This window comes from Erinaceus europaeus, chromosome 16, assembly GCF_950295315.1.
Source record: "Erinaceus europaeus chromosome 16, mEriEur2.1, whole genome shotgun sequence".
Taxonomy (NCBI): Eukaryota; Metazoa; Chordata; class Mammalia; order Eulipotyphla; family Erinaceidae; genus Erinaceus; species Erinaceus europaeus.
In genome coordinates this window covers 2,182,574-2,199,078 of record NC_080177.1, presented here as the reverse complement: position 1 = coordinate 2,199,078, position 16,505 = coordinate 2,182,574, and the positions used below count along the sequence as shown (strand labels likewise).

Below are 16,505 nucleotides of genomic sequence, written 5' to 3'. Positions count from 1 at the left end.
CACTCACTTTCTTGGACGAGACCCCCAGCAGTGTCCTTGCGCCCACGGCACAGGGGGGACTCCACTCCCTGCTCAGGGCGCCCGGCCAGGACCCCAGGCTCAGACAGAAGGGTTCCAGGGAGGCTGCAGGCCTGGCCCAGCAATGCCCAGGTGGTGTGGGGGCGAGGGAGGTGGGGTTCACCCCCAGAGCCAGACCAGGCCAGCCAGCCCCAGCACCTGGGACTATGACGCTTTCTTGCTCTGTCTGTGAGCAGGTGCAGCTCTGTGGGCCTGGTGCGGGGGGGGGGGGGGGGGGGGAAGGTAGGAAGGCAGCCCCCTCACTGGTCAGGGAAGGAAGTTTGGGGCACCCTTGGGCCTCAGCCTCTGCTGCTGGGCTCCAGCCGTGGAGAAAAACCACAGAGCACTTTGGGGGTTCATGGAGTGGGGGCTGCTTTCTGTCTCTGTCGATGGCATTCAGACTCCTGTCCCCAGACAAGCGCCCTGAGTGACTCTAGTGCCTCTGTGTGGGAGAGAGGAAGGTGGACAGAGTGTGTGTGTGTGTGTGTGTGTGTGTGTGTGCGCGTGCATGTGCGTGTGTGTGTGTGTGCGTGCGTGTGCGCGTGCGTGTGTGTTCTACTGCGGGTGGCTGACCAGTGCTGGGGTGCGGCAGGTGAACAGGGGCTCTCCCCAGGGCCCCTCAGGGAGAGGGCCATCGAGGTCTGTCTAGGGTTACACCAGAGACCTCACCTGCACTTTGAGCAGTACCCCACAAACTTGAAGGGGGTTCTCATCCCCAGCAGGGACCCTTGGGGAGTGGGGACACATCACCCTCTTCCTTCTCTGCAAAGTGGGGTGACGATCCCTCCTAGGACCAGTCTGTCTGCCCCGTCACCCCCTCCCCCCACAGAAGCCCTTCCTGCCCCCCCAACCCACCTACCCCCCACACACACCCAAGCCGCCAAGGGTCTACACCGCAGGCAGCCGGTGCTCCCCAGAAAGGGCTCCCCTCGGCTGGCATTCGGAAGCAGAGTGAGTGCAGGCGGAAAGCTGAGAGCCACAGCCCTCCTGGGCCCAGGCCCTTCCAAAGGGAGCTTTATCCCCCCAAATGTTAATAACCCAACGATTGGTATGGATGTAATTATCAATAATTATACAAATTATTGCTGATTGCAGGGCTCGTAGCTACTTTAATTAGTTTACCAGATTCTAATTAAGTTAAATGAAACATTAATAGGGAAAATATGCTTTCAAAAAAAAAAAAACAGCCAGGATTTTTTTTTTTGGTCAATTTCTCGCCTCAACGTCGCCACCTTGTGACACACTTTAGGCATTGCAACCTGAGAGGGAAAGAAAAAGCAGAGAAGTGAGCGCATCACCACATCCGCTGTGTTTTGGGGAGCCGGTTCTGTACCCCGACTCTACAGCAGGGTCCATCAGAAGTGTGGCTCTGCAGCCTAAGGTCTGGGGGTGAAGAGCAGGCACACACGCCCCTGCCACCCCATGGCCACTTTGAGCGGAGTGTCACTCTCCAGGATAATCAGTGGCTACAGCTGCAAATCGGAGTCACCAGGAGAAAGACAGCCAGCAGGTTGCCGGCTCCCAGGACTAACCTCTGTGCCCCTAGGGCTGGTGCAAGAGCTGGCGCAGCCTGGGGGCCCCCCACCCCGCCCCCAGTGCTGCCACTCAGGACGAGTCTTGGTGGATGGCGAAATCTCGGGGACAGACTCTCCAGGTGCCTCGGACTAGGGGAAGAGGGGCCCCGGGTGGCGAGGGGACGGGCAGGTGCCAGGGTGACTGGCAGTCTGGGACAGGAGCCCATCCGTGCGCTTCTAGCTGCTTCGCCTCCAGCTTTGGTCCCCTGGTCCCAGGCTCTGCCTCACGCTCTGCAGGCAAGAGGCTCCTGACCTCGAATGCAGAAACCCCAGCGGTGTGTGTGTGTTGGTGGTGTTGGTGGTGGTGGTGGTGGTGTGTGTGTGTGAGAGAGAGAGAGAGAGAGAGAGAGAGGGAGAGAGAGGGAAAGGGAGAGAGAGAGGGAGAGAGAGAGAGAGAGAGACTGGACAAGCTGTTGAATCTACTTCCCAAGACCCCAGAGACAGGGACACGGGCAGGGTGTGTGTGTGTGTGTGTGTGTGTGTGTGTGTGTGTGTGTGTGTGAGAGAGAGAGAGAGAGAGAGAGACTGGACAAGCTGTTGAATCTACTTCCCAAGACCCCAGAGACAGGGACACGGACAGGGTGTGTGTGTGTGTGTGTGTGTGTGAGAGAGAGAGAGAGAGAGAGACTGGACAAGCTGTTGAATCTACTTCCCAAGACCCCAGAGACAGGGACACGGGCAGGGTGTGTGTGTGTGTGTGTGAGAGAGAGAGAGAGACTGGACAAGCTGTTGAACCTACTTCCCAAGACCCCAGAGACAGGGACACGGGCAGGGCTCCCCCAGGCCTGGGAATGGTGTGGTTTTCCTAGTTGCAGAAGAACTTGCTTGGGGTTAAGGAAGCCCAGGCTGGCTGTTCCAGGTCCTTCCTCCATGGCGTTGGTTTGGGGGTGCAGATGTTTTAACTCCTTGGAGAAGGAGGGACAGTCACAGCCAACACTGGCCATTGACACTAACATTTTCTTCCTGGTAAGAAATGGTTCGTTAAAAAAATATATAATAATAATAATAATAATGAAGAAATCACCACAGACAGATAAAACATCTCTGGAACTTTTGCTTCCTGTTTCCGTGTTATGGAGGCGACAGGGCGGTGCAAGGTCTCTGTGCAAAATATGGAACGCTTCACGAATTTGCGTGTCATCCTTGCGCAGGGGCCATGCTAATCTTCTCTGTATCGTTCCAATTTTAGTATATGTGCTGCCGAAGCGAGCACGGAAGGCAGTGCTACTTGAGAAGTATATAAAGTCCACCAACGCTACTATTTTTCAGTTATGATGACTCAATTGTACGCGCGCTAAAGATGCTAATGTAGCGAATAAATGACCACGTTCTGTTTCACCAATGTACTTATTTTTACCTTGCAATATTGGCCGAAGCAGCTCGGATTATCTCCCCAACCGGCTCATAATGTGTATATGCAAATTAAGGGACGACGGGAAATCCGCCGGGCCGCGGGTGCTAGGCAACCTGTGGGTCACGTGGTGCGCGCCTGGTGGGGGGATGGAGTGTGGGCGTGGGTGGGGAGCTGGGGGTCTTCTCGGGAGCCGCGCTGGGCGGCGGGAGGTGTGGGCCCGGGGTCACCCGGGGCGTGAGGGGCTGTGCGGGGGTCCCCGCAGAACTCGGGGGCAGGGATCCCGAACTGTGGGCGCGGGACCTTTGCGCGGGGCTGGAGGTCACCTCGGACCCAGGACCGGGAGGGGCGGGGGGCGGGGGGGCTCGGACCCAGGACGGGGAGGGGCGGGGGGGGGGGGGGCTCGGACCCAGGACGGGGAGGGGCGGGGGGGGGGGGGGGGGCTTGGGGCGGCCCCTGCGCTGGGCTCTGCGGACCCCCAAGTCAGGGGGAGGAGAGGTGCTGAAGCCGGGGCCCAGGCTTTTCACGATTGAGGTTTATTTATTTATTTTATTTTATTTTTTTTATTTATTTTATTTTTTTATTTTTTATTTAAGAAAGGATTAACAAAACCATAGGGTAGGAGGGGTACAACCCCACACAATTCCCACCGCCCAATCTCCATATCCCACCCCCTCCCCTGATAGCTTTCCCATTCTCTATCCCTCTGGGAGCATGGACCCAGGGTCATTGAGGGTTGCAGAAGGTGGAAGGTCTGGCTTCTGTAATTGCTTCCTTGCTGAACATGGGCGTTGACAGGTGGATCCATACTCCCAGCCTGCCTCTCTCTTTCCCTAGTGGGGCAGGGCTCTGGGAAAGCAGGGCTCCAGCACACATGGGTGGGGTCGTCTGTCCAGGGAAGTCTGGTTGGCATCATGCTGGCATCTGGTGGTTGACAAGAGAGTTAACATACAAAGCCAAACACATTGTTGAGCAGTTGTGCTTGTTATTGTTGTCAATAGCTGCTGTTGTTGGATAGGACAGAGAGAAATGGAGAGAGGAGGGGAAGACAGAGAGGGAGAGAAAGACAGACACCTGCAGACCTGCTTCACCGCCTGGGAAGCGACTCCCCTGCAGGTGGGGAGCCGGGGGCTCGAACTGGGATCCTTACGCTGGTCCTTGCGCTGGTCCTTGCGCTTCGTGCCACCTGCGCTTAACCGGCTGCGCTACCGGCCCGACTCCCTGAGCTGGAGGGTTTTAGGGACCCTGAGTGGCCAGTCACCTAACTCAAGTTGGACGTGCTAAGATCGACCCAGTCTGGAAAAGAGAAATTTCCCATGAGTGGTCATCCCACTTCTGGTTATCTTGTCCATCTCCAAAACTCTCTCCCTTTACACTGTCTGAACTGGAAGACGCTTTGAAGAGGGTTAAACTCTTTGAGAGGCTGCTTCTGTCACGTATTTCTCCTCTTACAGAGAAATTCCTATCACCCGCTCAAGCTGGTTTCCGCCCAGGAAGATCTACCTGCGAACAAGCCCTGGCCCTCTCAACTTACATTGAGAATGGATTCCAGAAGAATTTAAAGACGGGTGCTGTCTTTGTTGATCTCACAGCAGCCTGTGACACGGTCTGGCACCGTGGTCTCCTGGTCAAGATCTCAAGATGCCTGCCTCCATGGGTGGCCAACACTATATCGTTTCTTCCCCAAAACAGAGGATTCTGGGTGCATCTGGGTGACAAGTCTAGCAGATGGAGACCTGTCTCAAGTGGCCTCCCCCAGGGCTCTGTTCTGGCTCCTACGCTATTTAATATTTACATCAATGACCTCCCAGAAACTTCTTCAAGGAAGTTCATCTACGCCGATGACATCTGCTGTGCAACTCAGGCATCCAAGTTCGACATCCTCGAGGAAACACTCACGAAAGACATGTCTCTGATATCTGATTATTGTAAAAAATAGCAACTAATCCCTAGCACTGCAAAAACGGTATCATCTGTTTTCCATCTACACCATGCCTCGGCCTCGCATGAGCTTAATGTGCAGCTTGGCGATACGAGAATCCGGCATGAAGCCCAGCCAGTCTATCTTGGCGTTACTCTCGATCGCACCCTGTCATTTCACAAACATCTCATCAAAACTGCAGCAAAGGTGGGCGCGAGGAATAACATCATTGCAAGACTGGCCAGCTCCTCATGGGGCGCGAGCGCTTCCACACTATGATCATCCTCTCTGGCATGATGCTATTCCACTGCAGAATACTGTGCCCCAGGATGGTTCCGTAGCCCCCATGTCCACTTGGTCGACTCCAAATTATATTCCTCCGTGAGGATCATTTCTGGAACCATCCGTTCCACCCCGGTTCCATGGCTGCCAGTTCTTAGCAACATCGCCCCGCCAGATATTCGTCGGGATGCGGCATCATCTAAGTTCATTTCCCATGTCTACGCTCGACCGGACCTGCCAATATACGCGGATATCTTCGCCCACCCTGTCCAACACTTGACGTCTCGTCACCCAATCTGGTCCCCTACGCCTACACTGAACTTCTCTGTTCCAGTCTCTTGGAAACAGAGCTGGCAGTCAGCTGAGGTCAAGAACAAACACCTCATCACAGACCCCTGCGAGCGTCCACCCGGCTCTGACCTAGCACATTACGATCGGGCCCTCCTCAATCGCTATGGAACAGGCCATGGCCGGTGCGCCGCTATGTTCCATCGCTGGGGAGCCAGAGACGACCCGAACTGCCCCTGCGGCTCCAGACAGACTATGACCCACATAGTCCACGACTGCCACCTCTCCAGATTCAAAGGAGGTCTCGAAACTTGACATCAGGCTCAACCTGATGCTGTTGACTGGCTGCGGAAGAAGGGCAAACGCTAGAAGAAGAAGGGGGACTGAGGCGTGTTCTCCCTCCTTCCCTCATCCTTTATCTTGCCTACATAAATAAATATCTTAACTATAAAATAATTAAATAAATACAAATTCACTACAGATAACTCCAATAAGCAGAAAGCTACCGAAATCTAAAGGTTATGAAAATCCTTGGGAACTGGGGAGACAGCATGATGGTTCTGCACAAGATTTTCATACCTGAGGCTCTGAGGCCCCAGGTTCGATCCCCAGCGCCACCAGCCAGACAGAGCTGAGCAGGGCTCTGCTCCCTGTTTCTCTGTATCTTTCTGTAGCTCTTAGATTTAAAGATTAAAATTCTTATATAGGCCATTTTATATAGCTGTGCTACTGCCCATACCCCGCCCCCCCATCTTATCCCTGAGGCTAAACTTCCCTAGGCACAGCAGTGCAGGAAAAGATAACAGTAACTAAGGCAACCAGCCTGTGAGCAGTGGGCCCCAATCCCACCCCTTAACCTCCGGGCCTCTGCTCTGTGACGAGCTTTCTGCTCTCAGCCTGCAGCCACCCCCAGCTGGACTGGAGGCGCAGAATCCTTTGAGAGCACGAGCTCTTTCTGTGGTTCATTAAAGTAAAGAAAGTTCCTCCTTGTTGACTCCATGGACTGGCTCTGAGTCTTGAACCCACAACAGCGTGACCACAGACAGAGCCCAGTCTGGTTAAACTGAGCTGTCAGCACTCAGCCGGCAGCCAGCCTGCCCCCAACGCCTACAGAGCACAGACACCTCCACCCTGGCCTTTATTATTCCCCGGGTGGTCGAGGAAAGTTAAGGGTGGTGGTGGGCTTTGTTCTTGGTGGCAGTTAGAGAGGCCCTGGCCCTTCCCTGCTAGTCCACCCCCAAGCCCAGCTCCTGCCTTGCCCGCCCCCACCCCCAGCTGCACCCCTAGAACAGCCCTGCTGTGAGACTGTCTTCAGGATAACTTTCCTGGCATCTTGGCTCCCCCTTTGGGCAGAGTTTAAAGCTGCTGTGGCAGACAGCTTCAAAACCTCCCTGGAGAGTGAGTGCGGAACCTGGTTGAGCTCTGGATAAACACCTGCTCTCAGGCAGGGGTAGACAGCATAGTGGTTCTGCAAAGAGATTCTCAGGCCTGAGGCTCCAAAGTCCCAGGTTCAATCCCCTGCCTCACCATAAGCCAGAGCTGAGCTTTGGTTAAAAAATAAAAATTAAAAAAAAATAAGTTAAAATATTAGAAAGGAGGGGCCAGTGCTTTGCTACCCCACTGGAAGTCAGACTAGATCAAGGAGAGTGGGGGAGACAGCATAATGGTTCTGCAAGAGATTCTCTTTCCTGCCTGAGGTTCCGGAAAGAAAGAAAAAAGAGAAGACATTAAGAGAACCAGAATTTCTCTCTCCCTCTCCTGGCACTCCTGGACAAGGCCTTCCCAGCTCAGGCCTTCATGTTCCTCCTGCCCAGCCCCTCTGAAGCCAACACAGGGCAGTGGTGGTGGGCAGGGTCCCTGTGGTCTCGGCTCTTTCCTTCCAGGAAGAGAGGAACAACATCCTCAGGGCTCCCAAACGCAGGCTGAACAGGGGCTCAGGAATGTCTGGGGAATAAGGGCCGCTCAGAAGGGTGACAGGGACTTTTGAGCTGCCACTTGGTGATGGAGGGCAGCCACAGGGGGCCGGGTGGAGAGTCCAGGCTGAGGTGGCATCAGTGCCACCTTTGTCCACGGACGCGCGAGGTCTCCGGGAACCGAGGGCTCCAGGCTGTGCTCTGGTGAGGGGACTTGGGGATCACTGTCCGGGGGGCGCCTGTCCTGTCCTTTGGGGACTTGGAGGCCACCCCCACCCAGGGGGTCTTTAAAACAATTTTTTATTATTTTTATTTATTGATTGGATAGAGACAGCCAGAAATTGAGAGGGAAGGGGGTGATAGGGAGGAAGAAAGAGAGACTTCTGTAACCCTGCTTCACTTCACCACTCATGAAGCTCTCCCCCTGCAGGTGGGGACCAGGGACTTGAACCTGGGTCCTTGTGAGCCGTAGTGTGTGTGCTCAACCAGCTGTGCCACCTCCTGGCTCCAACTGGGCGTCTTCAGTAGAGATGAAATCAGATGCAGGAGGCTCAGGGGGCAGAGCACATGCATGGCTGTGTTGTGTAAGAGCCCGGACTTGATCCTATCACCAGGGAGCTCTGTGGGTGGTGGGGCCACGCTGTGGTCTCTCTCTTCTTTCTGCATTGTTGTCAGCCTCTCCCTCCTTCTCAGTTTTCCCCTCATTTTCCTCTCTCTGTCTCTCTCTCTCTTTTAAATATATATTTTAAAGAATTTATTTATTTATTCATGAGAAAGACAGGAGGAGAGAAAGAACCAGCCATTACTCTGGTCCATGTGCTGCCGGGGATCGAACTCAGGACCTTGAGAGTCTAGTGCCTCAACCACTGCACCACCTCCCAGACCACTCTTTTAAATATTTTATTTATTTATTATAAGACAGAGATAAAGAGAAATTGAGAGGGGAGAAGAAGATAGGGAGGGAGAGAGAGACCTGCAACCCTGCTTCATCAGGGGCTTGAGCCTGAGTCCTGTGCACTGTAATGTGTGCACTTAACCTGCTATGTGACCACCTGGCCCCTCCTCTCTCTCTCTCTCTGTCTCTCCCTCTCCTCTCTATTTCTCCTCCTCACCTCTTTGTCTCAGCTCTCTATCTCCCCCCCCCCCGGCTCTCTCTCTTCCCCTCCTTTCTCTCTCTCTAAGCATGTAGAATAAGAGGAAGTCGTTGCGGGTGACCCAGCTTCTCATCGGACCTCCCTCTAGATAAGCAGTCAGCAAGCACACACCTTGGAAAGCTGAAATGGCCTTCATTGAACACTGAGCTAATCTGGGCAACGCCGTTTCCCTCGGATTTACAAAAGGGAATTGCAAATAAGCAAGAAGCATATTAGCACTGATGGGAGCTCGGCTGCAATTAGCAGGCGCATCTCCTGTTCCTCCTCACTCCTTCCCGCCACGGGCTGTGGGCACACGCGTTTGGGGACAGGTAGGTGGCCCTGCTCCTGGCAGCGGGGCTGGGCCAGCCTGCACCCCACTCCCTCCACTCCCGGCTGCCAGAGCAGGTGCGACGACGTGGCGGGTTTTGTTTCTTTCTGTGAAGCTGGTTGCAGGGCTGAGACCCAGCTTCTAGTCCCAGCTCCTCTCTGGTCTGCTTCTGCTTGGCTGGCCAGCTCCTGGGGTGCCCCACCTTGAAGATCAAGGCCAGGTGAGAGGACAGAGGTGGCCTGAGTCCGGTGGAGAGGAGGTCAGGGGACTGAGCGGAGAACCAAGGGGATCCAGGCTCCTTGTCAGTGTAGATTGAGGGGTACCCGAGGGAGGGTTGCTGGCTGGCAGCCTCGGAGCTGGGACGGAACAACGGGGTGGGGGAGGGGGCTGCAGAGCCCCAAACAGGAGAAGTGGACCCCTTACCCTCTGTAGGGAGGTCTTCCCATCACCGGGGCCAGCTTTGATTTGATTCTGAGCAGAGAAGAAATGGGTTTATTCAGTTTTTTAATTTTTTTAAATAGATTTTATTTATTGGGGGTGAGGCAGTGGCACACCTGGTTGAGCGCACATGTTACAGCACACAAGGACCTGGGTTCAAGCCCCCACTCCCCACTTGCAGGGGGAAAGCTTCACGAGTGGTGAAGCAGAGCTGCAGGTGTCTCTCTCTGTCTCTATCAAATAAATAAAAATTTATTTGATAACTAATTTTCTCAATTTATGGCTGCCTCTATCAAGTAAATACAAATAATTAAAAATAATTTATTTATTAATTTATTAATGAGGAAAATAGCAGCAGGGGAGAGAGAAAGAAGCAGACGTCACTCTGGCACATGTGCTACCGGGCATTGACCTCGGGACCTCATGCTTGAGAGTCCAGTGCTTTATTCACTATGTCACCTTCCAAACCACTGTTTCAGTTTCCATACTATATTTTCTTTCTTTCTTTAAATATTTTCTTTATTTATTAATGAGAAAGATAGGAGGAGAGAGAAAGAACCAGACATCACTCTGGCACACGTGCTGCTGGGGATTGAACTCAGGACCTCATGCTTGAGAGTCCAGTGCTTTATCCACTGTGCCACCTCCCGGACCACTATATCCCCCCCCCCCCCCCAGAGCACTGCTAAACTCTGGCTTATGGTAGTGCTGGGGATTGAATTTAGGACCTCAGGCATGACAGGCTTGTTGCATAACCACTATGCTATCTCCCCAGCCCCAGACTGTATTTTCTTAAAGATGCGAGCACCCAGGGGGTGGCACAGTGGTAGAATTCTGGACTTGTAAAGCATGAGATCTTGAGTTTGATCTCCACACTGTGATGATGTGTGTGCACATGTGTGCTATGCAATAAATAAAATAAACTTTTAAAAAACTGTACTTGCTTGCTTTTCTGAGATAGAATAGACTGACAGGGAGTGAGAGGAGAGCACTGCAGAATCCTGGGACAGGGCAGTGCTGGGGGTTGAAGCTGAGGTCTGTGGCGCCTCACACAGGCAAGTGCTGTGGTCTCCATGCTGACCGGGCTCCCCAGGCCGGGCCTTCCCTAATGGTGACAGGTCAGTGAAGAGGTGAACCAGGAGGCGGCAGTCCCATCAGCCCCTTGGGGGAGGAGGGAGCAGGGCATCAGCGTTCGGTGCGTAACCACGTCCTCAGTCTCCCCTGTTCCATTCCTCCTCTGCTTCCTCTCCTGCCCATCCCCTCTTCTTTTTTAAACTTTATTTCATAGAGACACCCAGAAATAGAGAGAGGAAGGTGAGCTAGAAAGGGAGAGAGGCAGAGGAGCCAGGTGGTGGCGCACCTGGTTAAGCGCACACATTACAGGGCACAAGGACCCGGGTTCAAGCCCCTGGTCCCCACCTGCAGGGGGAAAACATCACGAGTGGTGAAGCAGGGCTGCAGGTGTCTCTCTGTCTCTCTCCCTCTCTATCTCCCTGTTTCCTTCTCAATTTCTGGCTGTCTCTATCCAATAAATAAAGATACTAAAAAATAAATCTAAAAATATTTATAAAAATGTGGGAGAGAGAGGCAGAGAGACACCTGCAGCCCTGCTTCACCACTTGCAAAGCTTTCCCCCCTGCAGGTGGGGACCAGGGGCTCGAACCCAGGTCCTTGCGCACCGTAACATGTGCGCTCAGCCAGGTGCGCCACCGCCTGGCCCCGACCTCCTTTTCTTTTCCCTCTACTTCCTCGTCTTTTTCTCCATCTTCTTATCTTCCTCCTCCTCTTGCCCCTCTCTGTCTCATTCTCCTTCTCTTCACCTTCCTCTTCCTCCTCCTCTTCCTTTTTCTAGATAAAGACAGAGAGGTTGAAAGAAACGACCACACGGAGGCTAAACACAGTGTAGGCCAGTTTCAAACCCAGGTCCTGCACCTGGCGAGGCAGCGCACTATCCAAGTGAGCTATTTCCCCCGGATTGCCTTTTTTCTTCTTCTTTTTAGTATTTATTTGTCTATTCCCTTTTGTTGCCCTTGTTTTATTTTTGTCATCATTGTTGGCTAGGACAGAGAGAAATGGAGAGAGGAGGGGAAGACAGAGAGGGGGAGAGAAAGACAGACACCTGCAGACCTGCTTCACCGCCTGGGAAGCGACTCCCCTGCAGGTGGGGAGCCGGGGGCTCGAACTGGGGTCCTTACACCGGTCCTTGCGCTTTGCATTACCTGTGCTTAACCCGCTGCGCTGCCGCCAGATTCCCATGCCTTTCTTCTTTTAAAGATGTATCTATTGGACTGGAAAGGCTTTCATGCCTGAAGCTCTAAGGCCCCAGGTTCAATTCCTAGCACCACCATAAGCCAGAGCTGAGCAGTGCTCTGGTCTCTCTGTATCTCTTAGTCATTAAAAAAATGAATAAATAAAATATATATTTTAAAATATTTATTTTCCCTTTTTGTTGCCCTTGTTTTTTAAATTTCTGGTGCAGTTATTATTGTTTTTCTATTGATGTCATTGTTGTTAGATAAGACAGAGAGAAATGGAGACAGGAGGGGAAGACAGAGAGGGGGAGAGAAAGACACCTGCAGACCTGCTTCACCGCCTGTGAAGTGACTCCCCTGCAGGTGGGGAGCTGGGGGCTCGATCCAGGATCCTTACAGGGGTCTTTGCACTTGGCGCCACCTGCACTTAACCCGTTGTGCTACCACCAGACTCCCAAATAAATAAAATATTAAAAAATAAAGATTAATTTATTTCCTATAGGAGAGAGAGCACCCACCAGAGTGCCAGTGGGACCAGAGAGATGAGCTGACACGCCTGCCTGTCAGTGTCCATGCCGGCCTGTGACCTCTGACTCCCGGGGCTAACCATGAGAGGGACTCCGGACAGGAATCCTGTTCTCTCTTTCCTTCCCATTTTTTTTTTTTTTTTTTTTTTTTTGCCTCTAGGATTATCGCTGGGGCTTGGTGCCTGCACCATGAATCCACTGCTCCTGGAGGCCTGTTTTTTTTTTTTCCCATTTTGTTGCCCTTATTATTATTGTTCTGCTTGCCATTGATGTTGTTGTTGTTGGATAGGACAGAGAGAAATGGAGAGAGGAGGAGAAGACAGAGAGGGGGAGAGAAAGACAGACACCTGCAGACCTGCTTCACCGCCTGTGAAGCGACTCCCCTGCAGGTGGGGAGCTGGGGCTCCAACCAGGATCCTTACACTGGTCCTTGCACTTTGTGCCATGTGTGCTTAACCCACTGCGCTACCACCGACCCCCCTTCCTCCTAAATTTTATGAGATAGAACAGAGAGAAATTGAGAGAGGACAGAAAAATAGAGAGAGAAAGAGATGGACAACTGCAGACCTGCTTCACTGATTGTGAAGTGGACTCCTGTTGGTATGCTTCTAAAAACCCCTTCTGTTTCATTTGGCTTAAATTCCCCCTTTCTTTTTAACTAAAATGAAGCTCAGACCAACAGACTCCCTGCAGGTGGGGAGCGGGGGCTCAGACCCAGGTCCTTGTGCTTGCTTCTTCTTCCAGCGTTTGCCTTTCTTCCGTAGCCAGTCAACAGCGCCAGGTTGAGCCTGATGTCAAGTTTCCAGACCTCCTTTGAATCTGGAGAGGTGGCAGTTGTTGACTATGTGGGTCATAGTCTGTCTGGAGCCGCAGGGGCAGTTCGGGTCGTCTCTGGCTCCCCAGCGATGGAACATAGCAGCGCACCGGCCATGGCCTGTTCGATAGCCATTGAGGAGGGCCCGATCATAACGTGCTAGGTCAAAGCCGGGTGGACGCTCGCAGGGGTCTGTGATGAGGTGTTTGTTCTTTCCCTCAGCTGACTGCCAGCTCTGTTTCCAAGAGTCTGGAACAGAGAAGTTCAGTGTAGGCGTAGGGGACCAGATTGGGTGACGAGACGTCAAGCGTTGGACAGGGTGGGAAGATATCCGCGTATATTGGCAGGTCTGGTCGAGCGTAGACGTGGGAAATGAACTTAGATGATGCCGCATCCCGACGAATATCTGTTGGGGCGATGTTGCTGAGAACTGGCAGCCATGGGACCGGGGTGGAACGGATGGTTCCAGAAATGATCCTCATGGAGGAATATAATTTGGAATCGACCAAGTGGACATGGGGGCTACGGAACCATCCTGGGGCACAGTATTCTGCAGTGGAATAGCATCATGCCAGAGAGGATGATCGCAGTGTGGAAGCGCTCGCGCCCCATGAGGAGCTGGCCAGTCTTGCAATGATGTGATTCCTCGCGCCCACCTTTGCTGCAGTTTTTATGAGATGATCGTGAAATGACAGGGTGCGATCGAGAGTAACGCTTGTGCTTGATAATCGGTGCCCTTGACCAGGTGCTCCACCACCGGGCTTCCCCGACGTTCCTGTCAATGATGCTGTTGTTCATTACAGTTTTTCACTTGTTACTTTCTTTCTTTAAAATATTTTTTAAATTTATTATTGGATAGACAGAGAGAGATTGAGAGGGGAGAGGGAGACAGAGAGGGAGAGAGACACTTGCTGTTCTGTTTCACTGCTTGTGAAGTTTCCTGCCTGCAGGTGGGGACTGGGGGCCTGAACCTGGGTCCTTGTGCACTGTAATGTGGGCCCTTAACCAGGTGTGCCACTGCCTACCCTCCCTTTCTTCCTTTTGTTTTCTTTTTTCCAGATAAAGACAAAGAGAAGCAAAGAGCACAGCACAGCTGCCTTCTAGCGCAGTGGTGGCTGGGCTCAAACCCGGGTCTCCTACAAGGCAGAGCAGGCACGTTCCTTGGTGGTGACCTTTGACAGGGACATTTTTATTTTATGTATTCCATATGAGATAGAGACTTTCGCATGAGAGGGAGAGAGACGCCAGAGCTCCAGTCCAGCACGCATGGTGCCCGGGATTGAAATGGGAGGCTCAGGTAGGCAGGTCCTGTGCTCCACCAGCTGAACTGTCTTTCTGGCCACTGGTCACTCATTTTCCTTTGTTTCAGGACAAGCTTCTCTGGGGCTCAGCCGCTTTCCCTCTGTGGGACTGTGGGGTGTCAGGAGCTATGTGGCCTCGAGCCCTGGAGCCCAGACAGACAGAGCTCACCTCAGCTGCCACCCTGAGGAGCCTGGGGCAGGGACTTTGAGCCCAGGAGGGCCACATGTCTGTTCCCTGACATGAAGCTTAGTTTCCTCGTCTCTAAAATAGAAGTCAAGGGACTGGGGACATGGCTGTTAGAGCACAAAGCTTGCAAATCCAAGACCTGGAGGTCCCAGGTTCAAGTCCCATACCACCTTGTGGCAGAGATGAGCAGTGTGCTTCTCTCTCTGTCTCTCTGTCTCTCTCTCTCTCTCTGTCTCATAAAAACAACTAAACAAAAGTTGTGTTTTTTCCCAGCTTGCTTTCCATGATCCTGAAGCTCACTGGGAAATCCCACACCTTAAAGTGCTGAACTCCCAAATTAGGAATATTCTCATCTCATCTGACACCGTGGGGCCACACTGGCTCTGTCCTCACCCTCCCTCACCTGCTGGTGCTCTAGGCAGACACTCCAGGGACAGACCCAGATAATCCCAACTCCGAGATGAACCGTCATGTATTAATATTTTCACACCACTTAGCTCTCATTAAAATGTACTTTACTGAACTTAATATGTGATTTCAAATGACACAACATATTAAGTGCTTAATATACTAGAAATTATGAAACTATTATAGTCAGTGCCATATGAAATAATTAGACTGAATGAAACTTTTTTAAGTTTTATTTATTTAAATATTTATTTTATTTATTTATTCCCTTTTGTTGCCCTTGTTGTTTTATTGCTGTAGTTATTATTGTTGTTGTCGTTGTTGGACAGGACAGAGAGAAATGGAGAGAGGAGGGGAAGACAGAGAGGGGGAGAGAAAGACAGACACCTGCAGACCTGCTTCACCGCCTGGGAAGCGACTCCCCTGCAGGTGGGGAGCCGGGGCTCGAACCGGGATCCTTATGCCGGTCCTTGTGCTTTGCGCCACCTGCGCTTAACCCGCTGCGCTACCGCCCGACTCCCGGAATGAAACTTTTGCAGCCCAAGTGAGAGGAAGGACTTCAGCTGAGATTGTCTTAAAGGAGCTTAAGTCTCTGCCGGGGTCCCCTCAGCAACCTCCAGAAACCGGCATCTTTAAAGAGAAAGTCAGCCAGTGCCCTGTGTGCTGGGTGTGCCCGCTTCGGGGAGGGGACCTGGCAGGATGGGTGGCAGGGCTTGTCCTCTAGAGCCTGGCTTGGGGAGGACTAAGTGATTGGAGGAAGGAGTCCCATCACTGAAACAAAACATTGATTTTTGCCAGAAGATACTTTGTTGCCAAGTTGAAATTTAACTAACTAACTAAATAAATGATCTTATTATTTTATTTCAAGGAATGAACTCAAGGTCTTCCATGTGTACACCATCTCCTAATTTAATCATTATATTTTAATACTTAATTTATTTTAATGAGCAAGAGAGAGTGCAGGGCATGCCTCATCTTTGAGTGCTGGTGGTGCTGGGGATTGAACTTGGGAACTCAGAGCCTCCAGTAGGTACAACCACTAAGCTACCTACCTCCACAACCCAATCATTTTATTTATTTTATTTTATTACTTTAAAATTATTTTATTGGGAGTTGGGCAGTAGCGCAGGTGGTGCAAAGCGCAAGGACCGGCCTAAGGATCCCAGTTTTGAGCCCCCGGCTCCCCACCTGCAGGGGAGTCGCTTCCCAGGCGGTGAAGCAGGTCTGCAGGTGTCTGTCTTTCTGTCCCCCTCTCTGTCTTCCCCTCCTCTCTCCATTTCTCTCTGTCCTATCCAACAATGACAACATCAATATCAACAACAATAATAACTACAACAGTGAAACAACAAGAGCAACAAAAGGGAATAAATAAATATAAAAAACAAAAATTTATTTATTGGGTAGAGACAGAAAGAAACTGAGATGAAGGGGGGAGAGAAGGAAAGACACCTGCTTCTCTGCTTTCCTGCTTATTAAACTTCCCCTCCAGGTGTGGACCTGGGGCTTGAAAACAGACCCTTTCACATGGTGACATGTGCGCCACCACCCGGCTCCTCTGATCTTTTTTTTTTTTTTTAAGATTTTATTTATTTATTTATTTGTTTATTTATTTTCTTTTGTTTTTTCCCTCCAGGGTTATTGCTGGGCTCGGTGCCTGCACCATGAATCCATCACTCCTGGAGGCCATTTTCCCCCTTTTTTGTTGCCCTTGTTGTAGCCTCGCTGTGG

At 51.9% G+C, this 16,505-nt stretch overlaps 1 non-coding gene across 1 annotated transcript; it reads right to left on the bottom strand.

Annotated features, from left to right (window-relative positions):
- Window positions 1-2,737: 2,737 nt before the first annotated feature.
- On the bottom strand, window positions 2,738-2,844 carry LOC132533569 (U6 spliceosomal RNA). Its single transcript, XR_009545433.1, has one exon. It is a non-coding gene; the product is annotated as a U6 spliceosomal RNA (small nuclear RNA).
- Window positions 2,845-16,505: the final 13,661 nt, after the last annotated feature.